A 15,039-nucleotide genomic window follows, 5' to 3' on the forward strand; every position below is an offset into this window, starting at 1 on the left:
CCTGACCCTCGTGCTTGGTTTGTCTTGCCCTCTTTTCCATGCGGCATCACCACAATGTTCCTCAGCGGGGCTGATGCTTGTCAAGGGCCACTGTGGAGGTGTCAGTCATCCCCACCACGGGCGCCCCACAAACAGTCCTTCTTTCTTCCTGTGGGCCAGCCTTGGCAGACAGAAGAAAGAGACAGGAGCGCTACTGTTGGAGAGATCAGGCTGCAACCCCAGGTTGCTTCACCAACAACAGCAGGATTTGTGGAATTTGGTCATGCCACTTCCTTGCTCAAAAACTCTCTGGCACTTTCTGTTGGCACCAGGAGTCCCACAGAGCCCTCCGTGGAGCCTGCGAGCACCCACGTGACCTACTCCCCGCTGATGTCCTCAGCTTTCTTTCAAGCCATGTTCCCCAGCCTGCCCTGCTCCACCGCCCTGGGTTTTCAGTTCCTCAAAGAACACCAGTCCGTATCTTTGGCTCAGGCATCAGCTCCATACGGCGGGGCGAGGCTTCTTCACCTCCATGGGGCCTGAGATGACGCATAGCCACGAAGGTGTTCAATAAATCTTTTACAGTGACTAAGTGAGCAATGTGTGCGTTGATGTGAATGGAGGGGAAACTCATGAAATACATCTGAGGAGCAAAGAGGAGGCAGGCCAGGCCAGACTAGAGAGGCAGCAGTGGGAGACAGGCTGAAGGGGGTTCGGGTCAAATTGTGAGGCCCTAGGTGCCAGGCCGGAAGTCTGGCCTGTCCCCATCACCTGCAGCCAGCAGCTGGATGGTCCCGCTGGGGAATGAGGGTGAATGATTCTGAAGGAGGGATTGGGTCTTCACCGGCAGAACAGCTTGAAGCATGAGAAACCTGAAAGTCACAGGATAGATAGGGAGCCTTTGGAAATACCCCAGGGTCGGCTAAGGATGGACACAGACTTGGGGGGTGGGGAGCAAGTGGCCTGAGGCCAGAGGGCTCTGGAGACCTGGGTGGGGGGAGGGGCAAGACAGGACGGATGTGCTTATGGAGTGGAGAAGGAGGCAAGTCCAGGAAGGTGGGGACTTGGAGTCTCCACATGGGCCACAGCCTGATTTCTAGGAGGGCAAAGGAATGGTAGAGGTGGAGCAGGGGGCAGGAGATCAGACCCAGAGCACAGGGGGGCGTCCATGTCGGTGGGGCAGGGGCTTTGCCTGAAGTCCAACAGCCCTGGTTCACTTCCCAGCTTGTCACTGGCTAGCTGGCTGAACTTGGCTAACCACTTGGTATCTCTGCCCCTCAGTTTCCTTTTGTCCTCCGGGGTGGGGAGTGGGGGGCAGGTGCAGTCAATAATGTCCGAGGAGTGGTGACTCGCTAAGGTAATGCTGGCACAGGGCACAGCGCGGGGCTGATGTGCAGTCTGTCCTGGGTTAAACTGTAACACTTTTTTTTGTAGCTAATATTATGGATACAGTAATTTTTTTAAAAGATTTTATTTATTTATTTGACAGAGAGAGAAACAGCGATAGAGGGAATGCAAGCAGGGGGAGTGGGAGAGGGAGAAGCAGGCTTCCTGCTGAGCAGGGAGCCTGATATGGGGCTTGATCCCAGGATCCTGGGATCACGACCTGAGCCGAAGGCAGAGGTTTAACCCTCTGAGCCACCCAGGCACCCCATGAATACAGTAATATTAATTCCACAAACTGGCGTCCCTGGAAGGACTCATGTTTGAAGATGGAGGCACAGGAGCTCCGTTGCAGAATGGGGTTGGCAGGAGAGTAGAAGCGGGGCGGTGGGAACCCCTTGGCCTGCAGGTGTGTTCTCAGGGAGGTTTCTAAGCCCCTCGGTGGGGACTGAAGCCCCCGGGAGGACAAGCCTGCCCATCAGGGACTGGACTCAAGTGGGAGGAGCTGGGGGGCAGAGACAACAGGGGTGGGGGTGCTCCTGTTACAGGAGCCCATGTTCCCATCTGGCGTCTGCCCTGATCCTTGGGAAGGCTTCCCACAGGAGGCATGACTGAGGCAGCTGCCAAAACGACTGTCCTCAGGTTTGGCTGAGGATTCGAGTCACCTGGTGCTCCCTGTCTGCAGGCAGAGAGGTGGCACAGCCATGCCTAGCGACTGAAGCGGCAGCTCTCCGGGCAGGAGACGTGTGTCAGGCTCCCCTCTAAGCGGGGTGGCACTCATGCTTCTGCAGAGGGTTTTGGCTCTATCCCGCTTTCTGGACCTCCAGCACCAACTCACCCCTGCATAGCATTTGTCTGACAGCAGCGCTTGGAAAGGGAGTCAACAGCTCTGACTCAGCCTGGGCCCTGCTGCTTCTCTACGGTGAGTTTCTTGGTCACTCCTTAACGGCTCTGCGCTCCCTTCAGCACTTCCAAAAGCTCAGAGATGATGCTCCTTGAGCCCTTAGTCTGAAAGCTCGATAAATGCTAGCTAGTTCTTAAAATTCATCACAAAGCTGTCACACCCGTGATCACGGTTCACCGTCACAATAAAGCGGGGACCCAGGAAAGGCAGCTTCGGGTACCCTGCTTTACAGACCAGGCCCAGAGAGGTTACCTGGGTGGCTGAATTCCACATCAGCCCCAGTCTTTCCACCTTGAAGCTAGTGCTCTGTTCCCTCTGCATGGGGTTTCCAAAGAGCCCTTCTGGCTGCTTAAGATTCTGATGTAGAAGGCATGAGATGGTTCAAGCAATGATTTTTAACAAACCCCTCCTTCCCAGGTGGCAATGTAGGGAGCATTTCTTAAACTCTGAGCCAAGTTTGTTGGATTCAAGACCTTCGGGGAAAAAGGAACATAACAGGTGTCCTTGGGCAAACAGTGGAAAGTTTCTGAGAGAGAATTCTGCCTCTCCTCAGGTCACACACCAAGCTTCAAGAAAGCAGGTAGAAAGAGGGTGTCCCCAGAGCTGCCCAGGAGCCGGAAGGAGGCCCCTTGCCCTCAAACATCCTAGAAAGGTATGGCTCTTCAACAGTGGGCAGCGCTGGAACAAGATGACGAGAACCCGAATCCTTTCTCCCCAGCTTGCTAAGCTCGCGGCTTGACAAGTCCTTTCACCTCTCTTGCCTCAGTTATTTCCAAACAAAAGATCCTACGGAGGAGACAGCCTTGGTACAGCTGCTAGCACACAGTGAAAACTTCATGGTCTGTCATGAGCTACTGCTCTGAGTATTGTCATCACTGACTTTGGCAGGCTCTCCTCCTGTTAGCTGCTACTTCCCTGCAGCTACGGCCAGACCCAGCCAGGAAGAAAGAGGCATAAGGATGAGTGTGGAGATGAGGCCGACCCAACAGATGATCAGGTCAGCTTTGCTCCAAAGCTCTGTAGTCCCTGTTCAGAGCCTTTTCTCACATCGGTGTGACTAGGGGCCCATGGAGTGCTGGTCAGGCGTGGCCAAAAACCGCAGCCCTCTGGCTGCCATTGCCCAAAGCCACCTTGGAAATGACAGCCACTGTAAAGCTAGGCTTGCTCTTCTGGGAATGCACCACAGGGAAGGGACACAGCAGTTGGCATAGACGTGTGGTCTCTCAGCCACCCCTCAGAGCTGTGTCTCTTCTGCTCAAGACAAGAAGAGACTCTCATCAGTGTGGTGGCAAAAGGTACATGTCAGGCCAAAGAAGTGGGTGCCCAGAGGAGCTATCCACCCTTTCTTTGCCTGTCCTAGTGTTACAAAGACTTGCCTAATGTTCTTAGGGCTGAGAACTGCGTCCTCATCTTGGGCTTTCTCTGTTACCCCCAACCCTGCTCTGCTCAGATGGCTGACCTGGAGAATTTGTTCAGTGCAGAACAAATAGAACTGTATTTTGTATTGGATCATTGGCAGCAAGGATGTGTTCTCACTGCCCTCGGGCCCGTGAAACCAGAAGCAAAATCAGGCACATTCTACAGAAACATGAAGGCCTGTTCCCTCACCCAGACATACAGACTACAGACTAGAAGGGCATGGGAACCCCCCCAACTCACTGTGTGTTTGGGAACCCCAAGGCTCAGAAGCAATCCCACCAACGTACCCCAGCTTATTTTGTGTGGAACAGACATCACTCTTGGATGTTCGCCAGGGCTGTAAGCTTCATGAGGTAGAAGCTGGTTTATCCTGAACTGTAATTATGAAAAAGGACGATTTTAAAGTCACCTTCTAAGCTTCAAAGATTAAATTATGCTTAGTGGTTTGGGGTTGCAAGGTGTTCTGTATGAAACTGCCATCCTCAAACATTAATGTGTATAAAACCAACCAAATGACTTTAGGTGTGGTCCTTGGTCATTTGGGTTGGAATGATCAGGGGTACTTGTCAAAATCCAAGAACCCCGCCTCTCAGTGAGCCCAGATCTTTGGCCACATGGACTATCCTACTTATCTAGTAGGTGGATACTAGTTCTTGGAATACTACTTGAAAAACTGAAAGTGTAAGATCTAAGAGTCCTTGTGGTATCTGCGTGGGGTGTCTACACAGTTGTGATGTCAGTGAGGAAACACACTTCCTGCTGACAGGTGATCTGTTTGGGGTGCGGGGAGTAGATGGGCAACAGTGGAGCACCGAGGGCTTCCAGGCAGAGGCCCTGTCCAGTTGCAAGAGAAAGGAGGCGGGTGTGAGTGTGTTGGAGTGGGGGTGTGCTAGGGTTGACTTGCTCATCAATGAAGATTCTGAAAGGAAAACCCTAAGCTGCATTAGAATTAATTAATTCGGGGCATTAGAATTAACATTTGTTCCTGTAAAAAGTGTCCCTTGACAAATACAGTTCTGCAAGTGAGCTTCTGGTCAGACTCTGTCACTCTCTCCCACCTTCCCGTGCACTGAGAGCAGCACCTCCTAACATTTCTTCTCCTCAACGCCCTAATGACGTGGATATTCTCTGTTCCCATTTCTCAGAAGAGGAAATGGAGGCACAGAGAGGTGAAACAGCTTGCCAGGGGCCATACCACCAGCAAGTGGCAGAGCAGGGCTACGAATCCAGGCCTGCCTGACACCAAAATCTTCCTCTTATCACCAGGTTTCTTTAGGTGTGGTGTTTGGTCATTTGGGCCAGAACTATCGGGTGTACTTGTCAAAATCAAAGACCCCTGGAATGGAAGGCTCTGGGCTTGGGACATGGGAATATACCCCAAGTACCCCCACGGGGTTCCAACGGTCTCGCTGTTTGAAGAACAAGGCCCAAAGCAACAGACAGTGCCCACAGATGGAAAGCCCTCTCTTGGCACTTCCAGTCAGGACCCCAGAGCAGGGCTTCCATCCCAGAAGCTCAGCTGTCTCCAGTGTGACTGGCACACCTCTTCCCCCAGGGAACTAACACCAGGACACATGGTACCCTGCGATGTGATCCTCTTCCACCTTATAGGGGGCCACCCTGAACCCCAGGTAGGTACTCTGGGCTGACTCAGCACCATGGCCAGGCATCTTCTGGCCCTCAGTTACAGCAGGTCACTCCCTCTCCCTTTCAGCTGTGACTCTCAGTTATTCATGCTGTCCCAGCCCCCACCAGCAAGATCGAGGGAGCTGTCTCACCTTGCCCAGATGTGAGCAAGATGGCTCCAAAACAGACCTCTAAGTGCCATAGCCATAGTAGGAAGTCTGCTCCCTGGGGTCTGGGTCATGACAGGCACCTCGCCCTCTGCTTTAGCTAATTTGTACAGATTGGGGCCCACGTGGTTACAAAATCTTCTCTGTACAGTCTGCAAGCACTAGGCTTGTGATTATTTGAGGCTCTTTCATACAAAAACAAGGACTTTGGGAGACAGGCTATCACAGCTCCCAGGCTCTATTAGCACAATAACCCCTTTGCTTGGGGATGGCACCAGCTTGATGCGGAAGGGTCTTTGGCCTGGATGGGTGGGTCTAAAACAGAACAATGAGAAAGGAGGGAGGAAAACGCCCATAACTGTATACTGCTGTGTCACACTGCTGCTTATAGATAAGCCCACTGTCCCTGTAGCAGGTGGGCCCCCTTTGCTGTTCCTGGAGAGCCTGTAGCCTGGGATTGCACCATGTGGCCACAGCTGAGCACATTGGTCCTGGGAGGCCAACCTCCCAGCCATCAGAGAGAAAACACATGCCCATGTAGAGTTGCTGGTGCCTACCTGCCTCTCAGACTTCCTCTCTGGGAGTTTACATTTTAGATAGCAACTGAGTTGGGAATTTGTGGTAGGAAAAGACTCTAGAAAGAAAAGAGCAAAGTCTTGTTAATTATCAGAGATCAATAATATCTGTTAAGAAGGCAGGGAGAAAAGTGAGCCCCTGGAACATTTTAGTTCCCCAGCCAGGTATTAGCCAGGTATCAGAGCTGTGAGGTCAGCTCTCCCCTGTCTGGGCTCCCTGGGAGCTTCCTGTCTCCTCAGTATCCCAGCAACATTCAAATAAGCCTTGTTATCTACAGCCCGGAGAGAGAGTTTCTTTTGCTGTCACTGCAGGTGGAACTCCTTCCCACCACTCACTGCAGTGGTGGCCGTGGCCCCAGAAGGAGGAAGGAAATGGCTACTGACAAGGCACCATGGTATGACAGGGGCTTTCTGACATTGAATGGGTTGTTTTATATAACCCTCACAGTTACTTGGAGAGACGGGGGGGGGAGTTGACCCTATTTATGGATGAGCATCCTGAGGGCCCAAGGGCAGGGTGACAGTATCGTAGACTCTTGAGCTCCATGTTCATGGCCCCCCTCTTCCTGTGCTGTATATGTGATGATCAGCAGGAACTGGCCATGTGTTTCTCTGTTTCAGTTTCTATACTGAAAACAAAAACAAAACTGACATGGATGTCCTCTCTGAGAGCCCTGGAGACAGACAGCCCCTGCAGTGCTTCTGGGGACACTGTGTGTGAGTGAGTTCTGGGCACATCAGTCTGAAAGGGACCCTGGAGACCCTTCAGAGGATCCCCTCCTTTGTCGGGAAAGAGCACAGAGTCCCAGTGACAGGAAGTCTCTCAGACTGTCTCTAGCTAACATTTTTTTTTTTTTGAAAACTTCCCGTTTGCCATACACACTCATGAGTATACATGAATTAGCTCATTTAATCCTCACAACACCCCAATGAGAAGGGTTCTCTTATTATTACCATCACTTTTTTTTTTTTTAAGATTTTACTTATTTACTTGTCAGAGACAGAGAGAGAAAGAGCAGAAGCAGGGGAGTGGCAGGCAGAGGGAGAAGCTGAGGCAGGGAGCCTGGTGTGGGGCTCCATCCCAGGACTCTGGGACCATGACCTGAGCCAAAGGCAGACACTTAACCAACTGAGCCACCCAGGCATCTCTATCACTATCTTATTATCTTGAGATAAGAACACTGAAGTTCAGCGAGGTCAGATAAAACTCCCAGAGAAACAGGCAGAGCTGGGACTTGAACCCAGCCTGTCTGATCTGGGCGCCCCTTCTTCCAAACCAGCAGCTGAATCGTGTCCTTCGCGCTGCTGCTTTTGTCCTGCTACAGAGAACTGGTGCTCCAGTTGGCTTAACAAAGCATTATGATGCACATGGTGCTGCCCTCCCAGCCTCTGTTTTCCTTGACCCCGGAGAAAATTTGGTTGTTGAGGCTAACATTTCTGATGCTTGGTCACTACACAATAAAACAGGGAAAGGAGAGTTTTATTTGTAAAGAAAAACAAAACCAGAGGAGGACGTACCAGTGTGTAAGGTAGAGCAGGGGGACTGTGGGGCATGAAGATGTCATTTGGAAGATCAGCTTGAGGACAGGTGATGTAAAATCAGAATTGTCCTTAAATTGTCAGAGTTGGCACTTTTTGTTGGGTCAACACAACAGCCCTTTTCTCTGTCGCACAGCATTTGAATTGTAAAAAAAGTTAATTATATCAGATCTGTTGGTTACTAAGTATCAGAAAATACAGTTAAATTAGCTAAAACACAGGGAGTTGTGGGCTCCTAAAGAGAAAAGTTGGATGACAGTGTGGCTTTCTGACCTGGTTGTCTTGAGTTGTTGGTCCTGCCCTTGCTGGTGTGTGGGTATCATGACACGTTGGCTTCTCTCAAAGCCGCAAAACAATGGTAACCATTCCGGGACTCACATCTCCCCATGATCTCACCGAGACAGAGATGACCATTCACCGCTTCCCTTTCTCCAACCACTAAAGCAACATCCCATCCCTAAATGATCCCAAGGCAAGGGGGAGGCTTGGGCCCATCATTTTGGGATGCTGGAGCTGTCCACATCAACTCTACCCAAGCATTGCGGCAGTTCCTCAGTCAGGGGAGAAGAAATGGATACTGGTCACCAGCCTAGAATTCCCAATACAGACATTTCCTATTTTATTTCCACTTTTTAAAAAAGCTTATTAGTTTTTTAATTAAAGTATAGTTGACACTCAATGTTACGTTAGTTTCAGGTGTACAACATAGTGATTTGAAAAGTCCATACTTTATGCTGTGCTCACCACAAGTGTAGTTACCATCTGTCACCATGCAGTGCTATTACAATACCATTGACTATATTCTCTGTGCTGTATCTTTTATTTCTGTGACTTATTCACTCCATAACTTGAAGTCTGTGTCTCCCACTCCCCTTTACCCATTTGACCCAATGCCCAACTTGCCCTCCTCTGGAAACCATTAAATTCCATTATATTGTTCTCTGTATTTATGGCTCTGTTTCTCTTTTGTTTGTTTATTCATTTCTTTTGTTTTTTAGATTTACATATAAGTGAAATCACATGATATTTGTCTGTCCTACTTCTTTCACTTGGCCTAATACCCTTTAACTTCATCCATGTTGTCACAAATGGCAAGATCTCATCCTTTTTTATGGCTGAATAATTTTTTTCACTTTTAAGCAAGGAATATCAATTATTTTCTACCATCCCTAGAGTTAGGTTTTAATCTTTCCCCGTGATTGGCTAAACTTCATTTGCTACAATTCCCAATGTCTATTAATTAAAAAGTAATTACTATTACTTACTCCCCATTTCATAGACTGAAAAAACTAGGCCATATTGCAATCATTTAATTATCTTGACAGATAATTAAAATTATACTATACTGAAAATTGCAAAGCCTTAAATGTCCGCTCCCTCTCACAAATAACAATTACTAGGGCCAAACTGGGTATTCTCAAATCTCCTGGTGAATTTCAAGCCCTGACCTGGGGTGGACTTGGCCCAGGGGTTCTGGATAAGATGAGCAGAGCCACCCTGGCCACAGGCAAGTCCATGAGGGGACCAGGGGCAGGGAAGCCCCCAGCCCATCTGAAGCCATCTTCCCCAAAGTCAAGAAAATGGGCCAGATGACTACTCTGGGTTCCTCTGCGCTCTATCATTCTCTAGTGTAGAGTCTGCCTTACCTGGTCCTCTGATTCAGGAAAGGAAACTAGGGCTAATAAATTTGGTCCAGTAATCCAATGAGATCCTTCACTCTGACCATTCCCCCTCCCAGGTTAAGATTAACACAGTGCTTCTCAAACTTTTTGATCTCAAAACCCTTTTATAGGACCCCTTAGGATCCCCTTGAGAACACCAAAGAACTTTTGCTTAAGTGAGTTATTTCTGTGGTATTTACTGTATTAGAAATTCAAACTGAGGGAGTTTTAAAACACAAGGATATAGAGCATACATTCCATTAGCCTCAGACTGATGTCAAGGATGTCATGCAGCCTCTGGAAACTCCAGTGTCACTCTGGAGGGAACGAGAGTTCAAAAGGCAAATAACACTTTAGAATAATGTTGAAGTAGTTTGGATCCCAGACTCACTGTAGTAACACATAGATTTTTGAGAAAATAGGCCTTCGAGTCAGACTGTCTGGGTTCAAATTCTAGCTTCACTTGTCGAAACTTCTCATGCCCCAGTTTCTTCAGCTATAAAATGGGGACAATACAACTTACCTCATGCGGCTGTTGGAAGATTTAATAATAAGCTACAAGACACTTAGAACAGCGGCAGGATATAGTAAATACAATGCAATAATAAGTAATAGTAATACTATTATTAATTAATATCAATTACTCTTGGCCTGAAATAGGAGCTTATAAGTCACTAACGTAAGTGCAGAACTTCCTCCCGGGGCTTGTCTCTGCCTGGTTCACGGATGCTGATGTGGTGCCCCTCAGCCCCTGTGAGGCTGTGAGCTCCAGGCGCCAGTCCTCGGACTCCTCCGTGGTGCCCAGTGCTGCGTCTGGTATCAGGGAAGAGGCCTTATTGACTGAATAAACGGTAGAGCTGACTTTGTCTCCAACGAGCGAGTAGAGAAGCCAGAGCTAGCAGCCGGGGCTCATAACTCACTGTGTTAAGGGCAACACCACAAAATAACAGCTCACCCACTCGCTGTGGTCAAGGAGAGAATTAACTTAAAACAGAACACTGCATTATCTGGGTCTGGAATTCTAGAAATGGAAAACGAACTGTTGTATTCGTAAGTGCACATAGGAAAGCATGTTGGACGGCTTCCATTTGTCCATCCAGATCCTCTCTCCTCCCGTCCAACTTCCCACTCTGTGTCTTGAGGAGGCTGAGTTCAGGGGATGACGGCACCGACCTGCCTTCTGCTTGAGCTTGGCCACGGGGAGACACAAGCAGGAGATCAGCAGGCACAGGGAATAAGCAGCCAGGTCTTTTCCCTCTGGCTCCTTCCCTGCTGGCCACAGAGCACCCTTCATCTAGAAGCTACGGTTCCTGTCAGGTAGTCCTCTCCTAGCTGTCCAAATATGTGCGTGTGAGAATGTGTACACGCACGCTGGTGGGGAAGGATAAACACAGAGCGTTAACAGGATGGTTGCTGTGTGGTTAGTAATGATATATCTCTTCCTTCTGCTTCTCTATATTTTCTGATTTTTATACAGCATGCATTATTTCTGTTAAAAAAAACTGTAAGAAATAAAAGATCACACATTTATGAAATTGAGTTGTTTCTACCTAAGAGGATTCGGGCTCAGGGGAGACTAGAAGCATTTGGATCCAGATCCTTTGAGGATAGATCTGGGCCCCTTCAACTTTGGTTGAAGGAAACTAAAGACACTGGTCATTACCCCCTAGATCAGATGTCATGAGGATTAATGAGATAAACATGTCTGCAGCTTGGAATTCTTAATGTGATTAAGAAGAAAATAAGAGGCTCATTATCATTCCTTGGCTTTGAGGTGGCCCTTTGACCTTGGCTGCCTCCATCTCGCTGCCATCCTGACTTCGAGGGTCACACCAGGTGCACAGTAGAAGCAAGAGGACAAGTCTACCATGGGACAGGAGCATGGCTCAGCCTGGTGGCCTTCCAGCTTCAGCATGCATAGAATCACTGGGAGGATTAGCTAAATGCAGATTCCCAGGAGGGCCACATGGGCCCCAGGAATCCCATCTCAGAGAAGCTGGCCCTCCTACACTCCCACACACATACAATTACGATGAACGGAAGCGCCTTGGCCACTAAGTTTTGGGTACAAGTCCTGCCTCCTTTGGGCTCTCATCCCGAAGACTCAGTGAGCAGAGGAAGGGAGGAGGACGAGGGCGGGGAGAGTTGGGTGGCTCAGGGGGCCAGTCAGCAGAGGCCCAAACCAACCTGGTCATCACCAGGAGGAAACCCACAAGTGGGACATTGAATCCGCCTGGGCGATTAGGCTCCGGAAACCACGGGGACCCACTGGAGGCTTTGACTGATGCTGTGTTCTTTTCCATTTCTTCTCTGATTACATTGATCCTGTACTTTTGCTGATGTTGTGACAGTCTAATTATAGACTTCTAGGCTGCTGAGCAAACAGTCATCCCCTCTCGGTAAATCTGCCTGTTACACAAGCACCAGCCCTGGGACACTGTCATTATATGCAGCCAACCCCATGAAGTGCTGGGCAGCGCCGCCACACACCCGTTATCTCTGTCACGCCACTGCTGGAGCTATAGGCACAACAGGTAAGCTAGGCCAGGTTCTTTTATTTATTTATTTTTAACAGGCAGGTAAACTGAGGCACAGAGCTGTGGCTAACACATCACAGAGTCAGGGATGAAAACTGAAACATGGGGGTGGGGACAGATGTTATCCAACACCTCTTTCTTTTCTTTTTTCTTTTCTTTTCATTCTTCCACCAAACATCCATGCAGGGCCCATTGTAAGAATTCTGAAGAGGAAAAAGTATCACCTGGCCAAGAGCAGAGAACACCGGCAGGGTTGTATGAATTGGATGGCCTCTGTCCTTGAAGATTCTCAAGAATCTACTTCCTGGTCCTCCGACTTGTAGGCTTCAGAAACTTGTCTGTGTCCCAGAGCTAGATGGATTAAAGGATGCTGATTTGTTCAAACACCACTCACAAGAGATGGGTGTGCGGGCTGTGAGGAAGGGGTACTAGTTCTGGCCAACCAGCATCTGAACATCCTTCCTCTGTTTGGAGAATCCCCTATGTTAAGAGGTAGATCCCACTCACCAGAATCAAAGCTGAGAAGATCCCATCATCTGTTTCTGAGCCATCTTTGCAACCAGAACTTGGACCCATGATCCGGGCTCTGCCAATCAGATGCTCCCACCAATATTTTGAATCAGAAGCTCATGGAGGGAAGAAGCAGAGATGTAAAGACTCCAGTTATCAATGAGTGACGGCCGTGGTGGTGGTAGCAATTATATCTGGTTTCCAGAGGCAGTCATGGCCTGTGATAACTTCATGGCATCTTCCCTGGAGTATGATCTTCAAGCTCCGTTCCTGGTAGCAGAGCCAAATGGCAAAGATCTCTAGCCAGCCTTCTGTGGGCTCCCCAGTATCTTTCAAATCAACTCCATCTTGCTTAAATCTTCCAGAATCATTTTTGGATGCTTGCAACTGAAAATCCAGGCTGATGTGAGGACTGGGAGACCAATGTTTGAACTGAGAACTACAGCAGGCTGGTGAGTTAACTATTCCTAGCAGGTGGGGGTCCTCTTCTTCTGGCAAACTATGTGGGAATGGTGGGAATCTCTGTCCCAAGAGGCATGGACACCGGTGCCGGAAGTTTCAGGCTGTACAACAGCTGGTGAAAGAGACATCCGGGATCTAAATGTAAGTCAGCTTCAGAGTGGACATGGTTGGTTAGGAGATATGAAATGATCAGCTAACAATTTACACTTTCACGGAATCCCTTTTCCCTGAAGGAGGATTTGAAAACGTTAATCCTCAGATAAGAAATCTGGGGCCCCAGAGGTGAAGGGAGCCACAACAAGGGGTTGAGAATTTCCCTTCCTCTGTTCTCGTCCGACTTGCTTGCCAAGTCATCCTGACGGTAAAGTGAGAAGGGGCCCGTGGTTGGCAAAGAAAGAGAAGTATTGTAAAAAGACAACTGTTTTCATGTGTATTCACTGCCTCGTTTGACTGGGGCACACTTCCATGAAGCAGAGAGGCTAATTACCTTTCCTTTTTTTGGATTTGGAAGCTAAAGCTCAGAGAGTTTGACCCATCTGATGGGGGCACAAGCCATCTGACTAAACCCTACCTCCTTTCCCCAGGGACACCGTCAAGGAGGTGGGCAGGAAGGGGGTCTAGAGACACCAGCTCAGAGAGCTGAAGTCAGCACTCCTCATGTGTGGCATCTTCCTTTCTCTGACAGTGCCAACATCACTTTCTCCCTCCTTCTAGGCCCCTATCTTACTCTTATCATACTGCCTCAGTTTCCCAGGGCCTCCACAGCCATGCTATGCTTGAGCCTGCTGTAAGATCACTGCCCAAAGACGCAGTCAGTTCCCTCCTCCCTGCCCATCAGATCTGACTAGTCTCAGGTCCATTCCTCCTGTGCTTTGCTCTAAATAAACTTTACACCTTCTTACTCCGAACCCAGTTCTCTTTCTGCAACACTCCCCAAAAACATTGGCCTGAGGGAGCCCAAGAAGAGGCAAAGTTCTAGGTGGGAAGTGGGGAGCCAAGTCATGCCTTGGCCTCACCAGAGACTCGATAGGATGTAGACAATGTTGTTGTGGTGCTCCTTTGTTTCTCAATCTACAGGCTAGTGACCAAGGTGTATTCAGTTTGTGACAGTTCATTGAGCTGTGCTTTTATGATTTGTGTACTTTCCTCTATGTCCATATACACAATCAAAACTTTCCTTAAAAATCATTTTTTTAAAGATTTATTTGACAGCGAGAGAGTGAGCCAGAGAGCACATATTGGAGGGTGAACAGCAGAGGGAGAGGAAGAAGCAGGCTCCCCACTGAGCAGGGAACCTGATGTGGGACTCGATGCCAGGACCCGGGGATCATGGCCTGAGCCAAAGGCAGACGCTTAACCAACTGAACCACTCAGGCATCCATAAAAATCATTTTAAGTAAGATAGTTAGAGGTGGGTAGTTTAATAAACATTTATCATGATAATTCACCTTGAGATAAGGTACTACAAAAACTTAAGAAACTAATAAATGAGGGTCTCTGGGCACTAAATAGAAGTGGGTTTTTTTCTTTTTGTCTTATAAAAATAATTGATGATAGAATGTCTTTCCTTCCCTAAGTATTTAAAATAAGATTTGGGGCACCTGGGTCGCTCAGTTGGTTAAGCAACTGCCTTTGACTCAGGTCATGATCCTGGAGTCCTGGGATTGAGTCCTGCATCGGGCTCCCTGCTTGGCAGGGAGTCTGCTTCTCCCTCTGACCCTCCCCCTTCTCATGCTCACTCTCTCTCTCTCATTCTCTCTCTCTCTCTCAAACAAATAAATAAAATCTTAAAAAAATAAACAAGATTCTATTGAGACATAAAACATTTTCAGGGTCATGGCCACAAGAGAGGCACACCTGAATTTTAAAAATGATTTCCTCCCTCTGCTCTTCTTTCCATGGCTTTTGTAGGTCTAGATAAGTGAACCACTCAGAATGTAAATGTTTTTAAACCATTTTGATTGGATGTGTACTGGCAGGAGCTGGAATTTGGCAAGGAGGCTCCAGTAATCTTGGAAAGTTTCAGTATCTGGTTCTGTGTCCAATGGGCAATGACTTCCTGAGACTCCTTCCAGCTCTAGGATGCCAGAATTTTATGAGATAGAAAGAACACTTTTATGAAACAAAACAAACAAACAAAATTAGAAACAAAATTTGAGAAAAGTCAAGTAATGCCCCAGGAATAAAAAGGGGACTATATATGTGTGTGTATATATACACACACATATACATATACATATACATATACATATACATATACATATACATATACATATA

Source organism: Enhydra lutris, unplaced genomic scaffold (genome assembly GCF_002288905.1).
Source record: "Enhydra lutris kenyoni isolate GAN:26980312 unplaced genomic scaffold, ASM228890v2 scaffoldscaffold9, whole genome shotgun sequence".
NCBI classification, from domain to species: Eukaryota; Metazoa; Chordata; class Mammalia; order Carnivora; family Mustelidae; genus Enhydra; species Enhydra lutris.